Source organism: Eleutherodactylus coqui, chromosome 3, assembly GCF_035609145.1.
Source record: "Eleutherodactylus coqui strain aEleCoq1 chromosome 3, aEleCoq1.hap1, whole genome shotgun sequence".
In the NCBI taxonomy this organism is placed as follows: Eukaryota; Metazoa; Chordata; class Amphibia; order Anura; family Eleutherodactylidae; genus Eleutherodactylus; species Eleutherodactylus coqui.
Window position 1 is genome coordinate 28,434,790 of NC_089839.1, and position 9,658 is coordinate 28,444,447.

Sequence of the window (9,658 nt, forward strand, 5' to 3'; positions counted from 1 at the left end):
TAACATTTCTGTAGCAGAAGTATAGGCAGACCCCTCTAACATTTACGTGACAGCAGTATAGGCAGACCCCTGTAACATTCTTGTGGCAGCAGTATAGGCAAACCCCTGTAAAATTTACGTGGCAGCAGTATAGGCAGACCCCAGTAACATCCTTGTGGCAGCAGTATAGGAAGACCCCTGTAACATTTATGTTGCAGAAGTATAGGCAGACCCCTTGAACATTCAAATGGCAGCAGTATAGGCACACCCCTGTAACTTTCTTGTAGCAGACGTATAGGCAGGCAGACCCCAGTAAAATTTCTGTAGTAATAGTGTAGGCCAACCTCTGAAACATTGGGGTACCATGAGCGTAGGCGAAGGCCGGAAAATTTGGTTGGATAAGAGTGTAGGCATGGGCCCGAAAAATAAGTATACCAAGAGTACAAGTGTACCTCTGAAAAATTTATCAACCGAGAGGGCAGGTGAAATCCATAAATATTTTTTGAAAGATACAGCTCACTGTTGCTTAATTTGTAACAGAGCCTGTAGGCAGCCCTGTTGAAAACATTGGTTCATGTTAAAGTATCAAAACATTGGTAGATGAGCCTTTTGGGCCGCAGAAAAATTGGCCGTTCAGCGCGATGACATGTTGTTTCTGGAGGAGGAGTAGCAGGAGGAGGACTAATGTCAGAGACAGATTGACAAAGAGAAATGCCCCGTTTTCCCGTTGATAGAGAGGAGTGCTTTTATCTGCGGTTGCAGCGAAAAGAATCTTTAAGTTCCGCTGCTCTCCGCCGGTGGAGAAAAAAAGTCTGAAGAAATCCAGGCTTTGTTCATCTTTATGAGTGTGAGCATGTCAGCACTGGCAGTTGACAGGCGGGTACGCTTGTCCGTGATGATTCCCCCAGCTGCACTAAACACCCTCTCTGACAAGACGCTAGCGGCAGGGCAAGCCAGCACCTCCAGGGCATACAGCGCAAGTTCGTGTCACGTGTCCAGCTTTGACACCCAATAGTTGTATGGAGCTGAGGCATCACGGAGGACGGTGGTACAATCGGCTACGTACTCCCTCACCATCTTTTTACAGTGCTCCCTCTGACTCAGCCTTGACTGGGGAGTGGTGACGCAGTCTTGCTGGGGAGCCATAAAGCTGGCAAAGGCCTTGGAGAGTGTTCCCCTGCCTGCGCTGAACATGCTGCCTGATCTCTGTGCCTCCCCTGCTACTTGGCCCTCGGAACTGCGCCTTCTGCTGCTAGCGCTGTCAGATGGGAAGTTTACCATCAGTTTGTCCACCAGGGCCCTGTGGTATTGCATCACTCTTGATAGGGGTCAATCATTATTAATCAATAACCTAACATAAGAAAGATAAGGAAACAGTGTAATAAATGTGACATTAGTTATTTGGTTATATAATGTTATGTATTATATGTAAAACATTCCGGAAGTTGCTAGTAGAATTTGGATATAGAATCATATGTAAAAAGGTATATTCAAGCGTTTATTTGAATATTGATTTTAGAATACTAAATGTATGATTAATTAGATTTTATTCAGCTATCTTACTGAATACCAACTTATCAACTTTATGCTGACTCCCAGTAGGTGGCTGGACCAGTTTTGTCTATGTGAAAAGTAGAAACAATGTCCCCTCTTTTGATGTGCAAATTGTTGATGGATCTTTAAGATTACATTCTGACTAAGTAGGTACTCAGACAGCCAGGAGACAACCTTTATTATCACATGTAATTGTTTTATGTATAGTTCAAACAGCTTTGTTGATACCTTTTGTTTAAAAGGCTTTTAATTTACAGCCCTATTGTAATCTGTTGGAATGAGGGTTTGGTCAGCAAAAGTAGAATGAAACTAGGTATTGGAAACGCCTTCTTTACAACTTGCATATAAACTAGCAATGTACAACAATAAACAGAATTCATACTGATATCACTAGACGGTCTGTGTAGTGGCTTATTATGGTTCTCTATGAGTACTCTATATAATATTTCCTTTTAATTTGGATACAGGCAACATTCGCATTACGGTCTGCGTTCCAGACCCCCCACAGTTTATTTGGCGCCCGACAAGTGGGGCAGAAGCTAACTCCTTACCTGCAGCCGATACCTGACTACACTACCTGCCGACCAGCCGGACGAGAGGCCACGGGACCCCAGATCTACAAAACACCGGTATACGGTAAGCTCTTGACTTGCCACTCAAGCTCTGGGCTCTCCTGACTTCATTCAGTCCTCGTGTCGACAGGGGGTGAGTTGCTGTATGTTATATAGGACGCTTCTGCCTGTTATTTACGGTGTTCTTAGCGACCGTGCTAGACGGAAGAACCCTTGTGTGTATATTGCCATGTTGCCTGTAGTAATTGTTGAAATCTGTACGTTGATAGTCTGTGTCGTGTTAGCCATAATTTGCTTTTACTGAGTCTGTTATAATATCACCAGAAGTTCCCTTAGAAGAGAGGTCTGGTCTCCCCTAAACCCCCCCTTAAGGAGTCCGTAAAACTATTCCAGGACCAGGGGTCCTTAGTGTACTGTGTGAAATAGAAGCCTGTGTGAAATAAAAGCCTCTGTGAAATAGAAGCCTGTGTGAAATAAAAGCCTCTGTGAAATAAAAGCCTGTGTGACCTATAGAAGCCTGTGTGACCTATAGAAGCCTGTGTGACCTATAGAAGCCTGTGTGACCTATAGAAGCCTGTGTGACCTATAGAAGCCTGTGTGACAAATAGAAGCCTGTGTGACAAATAAGGTTCTGTGTGCCATAAGCTGTGTGAGAAAGGGAAGGGGGAGACGATTGCAGACAAGTGTATAAAATATAGCTGGTAACAGTACGGGAAAAAGCATATGAAAGATATCAGAGACGCCGGTTTAGATAAAGGAACAGACAATATGAGAAACGTACAGGGCAAGTAGTAAGCCTATATGGAAATCAGCTGGAGAAATAGTAAAAGACAAAGAAGGCACGTTAGCTGTGGGAAGAAGAATGTAGTAAGGTGTTTAGAATTTTGGGAGTCTTAGACCAGCAAGTTTGGGGAAAAGATTCAGAGATAGTCAAAAGGTTGTATAAAAATATGTTAGACAGATGGATTAAGGCAAGTATAGATACGGCAGTAAGGGGTTATCAGAGAAAGGGAATCCTCTTATAGTTTGTGTTCCTCTGGGACATAAAGCAAGTTCATGCAAAATCTGTGGACAATTATGTGACAAATAACCACTATTGTTTGTCTTGTAAGTCTTGTTGTTATGTAAACTAATCTTTGTTGTACGTATTAGTGTTCTTGTAATGTCTAATTTCTAAGTGTAAGAAAGTTATACCCCACTCACATCTGTGGAGGGTTCAAAAGAACAATGAAGTATATATATACTGTGTGGTTTTTTTTTTTTTTCCTGAGTGTAAAGTTGATGTAAGCAATTTTAGCTGAAGGTTATAGTAAGGAAAAAGCAAGTCAATGAGTTAAGAGAAAGGTAGAAGGTTTAACAATGCACGGTAATAATAGTTGCTATCTGGAGTGGTGAATATAAGTATGTAGGTGGAAATGGGCATAAGTTGTATTATGTTTGTCATTGGATAGCCTATTCTGAGCAAATTGTGTAAAAACCGCGGTACTAAGAGTTTTTCTTATCTATACATAATTCGCTCATTATTGGAAGTCTGGTGTACAGTAAATACAATCCCAATTTCTACTTCACATATTATCAGTCCGTATAGGAATGAATAAAACCCCCCTTAGTGAGTGTGAATTTGCAGTTTTTGTAAGGTGGGGGCAAGTGTATTACATTCTGGGTTAATCTTAAATAGACAGCCCAGGAAGATAGTCACAGGCAGTGGAACCAGTTATACAGCTATCTGTCTGGACAAGTTTCTGTGTTCTATAGAAGATAAGATACATTTCAAAGGGTGGGGAGTACTGGGCTTTAGAAGACCTACTTGTCTTTGCAAAGAAATCTGAATTAAGAATTGGTTATATTTGGCTATACAGGAAGTATGTTGTATTATATATATATATACTGTTCAGTAGCTGAAAATGAAATGAGAAAAGAATTCAAAGATGTTCTCTCATTGTCGGGTTAGTTCCCTCTTCCATCTTCACCCCCTCCTTCATCTCAATTCCAACCGTCTCCTCCTCACCCTATGCCAAGTCATCCACTCCAAGGTCAAACATTGGACTGGAGGGATGGACCTGCTGGCATTGTGGACAACAGAACCCGGATTGGAGAGAGAGCTGCCCTGCTTGCGGAGCTCCTCGGCACAAACCGGTTATGCCTATGCTCACTAGATCCTAGGCTAGTGAGTGGAAGCATGAGGACAAGAAAGAGATGCAGGGAGCGGAGGGTGATATAGAAGCAGATGTAAAACAGGGAAGGCAGTGGGAACTATAATCTAAAATTATGTGAAAGACTATTGTGGCACAGATTGGGATAAAAATAAACATAAGAGAAGTAGTAGAGACGAGGGAAATAAGCAGGGTTGGGAAGTACCGACACTTTTAGACAAGTGAGGAAGTACTGACACTTAAAAAGTAGTAACTGACATGCAAATGTTTTTGTCTTTATGTGTGTGTATTAATGAAGGGCCCGTATGAGAGTTAGATTGTGTTATATGGTGTATACTGTCCGGTGGCTAGAAACTAAATGAGGCAAGAAAGACCAAACGCTGAGCCAGACCACAGGGGGTGGAGCTAGGTGATGTAAGGAGATGGGAGGGAAGAACAATAGGAAGAGGTCTTCCACCCTCAACACAGACCAGCCTAGGAGAGAAGTATACGTCTTGTAATTACTAATAATTAATGCTGTTTAAAGTCTGAATGTTTTAGTTGCTTATTAATATCTTAGCTATTGTTCTGTTTCATAGAGATAAAATTCAGTGTCATAGAAAGGAAGACAGACGCTGATGAAAAAAGAAACTTGTAATGAATTATGTGAATTATACGGTCTTAAAAATAGAGAACATAGGGATTTTAAGATATATATTTTTGCTTTTTGTGTAAATGTCAGTTCTGTGATTGGTTGGACGTCTATATCACTGCTAAATGCTGTTAGTACTGCACTGTCTCTGAGAGAATGTTCTGTAGGAGAGACATACAGATGACCAGCATCGAAGGGGTGGAGCTAGATAATGTAAAAGTAGGTAATGTTTCATCCTTCTTTTGTCTACAAAGGAGGGGGTGAGGAGCTTGGGCAGTTAGGAAATTTTTTTCTTCTTAAATTTGATGAGACATTGCAGGCAGGATCAGATTAATAATGAATTTGCTGAAATAATATCATATTTCAATATGAATACATGTTTGTGGATTATTCTGCCTTGTTGTAATTCATGTCTGTTATTTGTACTAATATCTTACAAGCCTTATCTGCATCCATCAAATTTTCACCGGATGGATCGGTACAGGTTGAGACCTCAAGTGACAGTTCAGAGGAGGTTTGTAAACTAACTGCTCTCTTGGTAGATCCGGCTCATGCATTTGTCTTGATAGCTACTGCAGAAACTCAGCTTTCCGCAGGTCCTGACAAATAGTAAGCCACCTCCAAGACAAACTCCAATTCCTGAGTCATTGCTTAGCACAAGGAACTGGATATCTGACATAGGTGATCCAGGTATTGCAGGTCAGCAATTTCAGAATTTTTAAATTTTTTTTAAATTTTTTTTGCTACAAGGTTCTGATCTATTTTAAATTGAATACCAGCCTGATTGTCTAGCAGTAATTGGTGCAAGGGGTTTCAGGAGTGCCGATTCAGCTGGCAGAAACTGAACCACTAGAGGTAATGTTTAAAGGGTCACGATGCCTCATGCGCTTCCTTGTGCTGGAAAGTCCTGAAAGCATATTGGGAACCGAAATGATGGGATCCTTGGGATCTTGTATCGAACTTCACTCGTCCGGTGAGGCTCGTATACACCCCAGGTCTGAAAGTCACCCGACCTTCGGTCGGATGGCAGCAGACCTAGCGACACCTCTCCCTGTCTTCACTTTTACGCACGCAGAGAAACAAGTTCTTAGTGTCGTTCCTTTGAGCCTTTGGGCTACCAGTCAGACGGACCTCGACAGACTGTCTGTATTTGTTTGTATTTAATTTCAGAGGAAAGCAGTACTGTTGGATAGTGCTGCCCCAAGGGGCACAGTATAGCCCAATACCAGTTCACCAGATTCATGAAACTGGTATTAGACACCTGGCCAATTCCCGAGGGCACCGCCCTCTTGTAATATGTTGATGATTTGTTTTTATTTTCTTTTATGTACTGCTGACACAAATAGTTACCTCAATGCATCACTAAGCCTTTTGTGTTTCCTCCATCAGAGTAGAATGGCTGCAAAGCCAGCAAAGAGAAACTTCTTAGATCACACCATGGTGATCTACACCCCACATGACATACATGGTATCCTGACACAGGTAAGCCGTAGACATCTGTCCAGTGCTAGACAGATCAAAATGGAACTTGCATTTACACTCTTCATCCAATGTCTCATTTCAACGTTGCACCACTTTGAATCCGGCCACCTTATTGCCATTAGGTGACACTGATTCAAATGGGGGAGTAAGTACAGAGGACCAGCTTTTTGCAAATTCTCTGACTGATGATGAAGAGGAGGCCTTTGACGCAGAACACCAGCATGATTGTGACAGCTGGGTTCGCACATGTCACTGACAAACCCCTCCTAAACCCCCACCTTGAAATGTTTGTGGATGGATCTAGATACCTGAATGACAAAGGAAGGTTTGTAACAGGTTTTGAAGTAGTCACACTGAATGAGATGCTTGTACAAAAGCCACTGCCGCCACACATGTCAGCGCAGGAACTGAGGCCTGTACGATTGCGAAAGGTACCACTGCTAACATCTACACTGATTCCAGGTACGCCTTTGGTACTGCACACGATTATGGACCCATTTGGCGGTCCAGGAGCTTTCTCACGGCACAAGGCAAGCCCATTAAGCTATCATGTTGCCAGGACAGGTGGCCATAATAAAGGTTAAAGCACACACGCAGGGGCAGTCACCAGAGAACAGGGGGATAGGGCAGCCAAGGCTGCAGCTCTCCTAGGACAGGACGCAAGACCCCTTGTGCTGTAAATTGGATCTTGGTCCCACCACTCTTGTTGATTTGGGATTTGGCGTCCTACGGGACGTAGATGATGTACCAGCGGCTGCCTACACCCACCTTGCCGTCCTAGCTCACGGGAAAGTGCATGCCTCTCGGAATGCCATGGTTTCTGTTATGGACAAGGTATGGTATGCTCCAGGGTTGGACAGGTTGGCGAAGGCATATGTGAAGGCATGTGAAGTGACCACTGTATCCTATTCAGAGATTACAAATCGATTACATCCAGCTTCCCAAATCAGGCAGGTATGAGTACGTCCTTGTGTGCGTGGACCTGTTCAAAGCCACCGCACAATGTACAGTGGCTAAACTTGTGTCAGAACTTGTATGTAGATTTGGGGTACTAGAGACAATTGAGAGTGACAGAGGTACACAATTTACAGGTTAAGTGATGCGAAAGGTGATGTCAGCCCTTGGGGTGGAACAAGCGTTTTACACTCCATACCACCCGCAGAGTTTAACAGAGTTGAAAGAACTAAAATGATATGCTTAAGTTAAAAGAAGTGTTTGGCTCTATGCCAAGATTAGGCCTGTACCATCCACAGGCCCTACAGCAGGGGTGTGATAAGGTTATTGAATATGTACAAGAACTATGTCGTAAACTGAAAATAACACCCGATCTAGTGTTTTCCCCAATTCCAGACCCTGACAACCTAGAGGGGACTCATTTCTTGCCACCTGGAGATTGGGTGGTCACAAAAAGACACGTAGTAAATGCCTTGGACCCAAGGTTTGACGACCATACCAAGTTCTGTTGTCAACGCCTACTTCTGTAAAAGTGGATACATGCCTCCCACTGCAAGAAAGTTCCCGAGCCAGAGGAAAAGTGATGGGTGGGATCCCGGCGTTGTTTGGGTGGGGGAGGTAATGGACATTTTGATTTTGACTTTTGCATTTGTCTTATTGGACTATCTTCTTATTGGGAAACACCACTACGAACGATCCACATGGAGAAGCGATGGACTGGATGGGCAAATATTTCCCACACGTGTATGCCCAACCTCAGGAGTGGAGAGGACATTTTGCGGACTTGTCTATTATCTGTCCCCACTCCTGTAGAGACTCTTCGAGACATACCCAAAAATACACCCCTTTAAGTGTCTAATATGACGATGACGATATTGATGTTGATAAATCTAAGATTACTGTATTGTAAACTTGATTGACTTGCAATATTTGATATTATGTCTTCATATCTTGATGGACATAGAGTGCACCAATCCTACCTGGGAACCCGGCACCTATGGGTGACAGAACCAGGAGATAATGGTGGCTCTGATGTCCAAATGGGGGAATGATAGGGGTCAATCATTATTAATCAATAACCTAACATAAGAAAGATAAGGAAACAGTGTAATAAATGTGACATTAGTTATTTGGTTATATAATGTTATGTATTATATGTAAAACATTCCGGAAGTTGCTAGTAGAATTTGGATATAGAATCATATGTAAAAAGGTATATTCAAGCGTTTATTTGAATATTGATTTTAGAATACTAAATGTATGATTAATTAGATTTTATTCAGCTATCTTACTGAATACCAACTTATCAACTTTATGCTGACTCCCAGTAGGTGGCTGGACCAGTTTTGTCTATGTGAAAAGTAGAAACAATGTCCCCTCTTTTGATGTGCAAATTGTTGATGGATCTTTAAGATTACATTCTGACTAAGTAGGTACTCAGACAGCCAGGAGACAACCTTTATTATCACATGTAATTGTTTTATGTATAGTTCAAACAGCTTTGTTGATACCTTTTGTTTAAAAGGCTTTTAATTTACAGCCCTATTGTAATCTGTTGGAATGAGGGTTTGGTCAGCAAAAGTAGAATGAAACTAGGTATTGGAAACGCCTTCTTTACAACTTGCATATAAACTAGCAATGTACAACAATAAACAGAATTCATACTGATATCACTAGACGGTCTGTGTAGTGGCTTATTATGGTTCTCTATGAGTACTCTATATAATATTTCCTTTTAATTTGGATACAGGCAACATTCGCATTACGGTCTGCGTTCCAGACCCCCCACACTCTCGAACCCGTTTCCTCTTCGGAAATGAGAGTGGAAATGTTCTCCTTATACTGTGGGTCGAGAAGGGTGTACACCCAGAGGCAAGCAGCATGGGAACCCTCTGCAGTGGCCCAGCTGTCCCCCCTCCTCCTCCTCCAAAACGCGCTGAGATATAGACATGAGGGTGCTCTGACTATCAAGTGACATACTCTCTTCCCCCGTCTCCTGTTCCGACCGCAAAGCGTCAGCCTTTATGCTTTGCAGCGAACTTCTCAGCAGGCATAGCAGAGGAATGGTGACGCTAATGATTGCAGCATCGCCGCTCACCATCTGGGTAGACTCCTCAAAGTTTCCAAGGACCTGGCAGATAACTGCAATCCAGGCCCACTCCTCGGTAAAGAATTGAGGAGGCTGACTCACACTACACCGCCCATGTTGGAGTTGGTATTCCACTATTGCTCTACACTACTCATACAGCCTGGCCAACATGTGCAGCGTAGAATTCCACCATGTGGGCACGTCGCATAACAGTTGGTGCTCTGGCAGATTAAACCGATGTTGC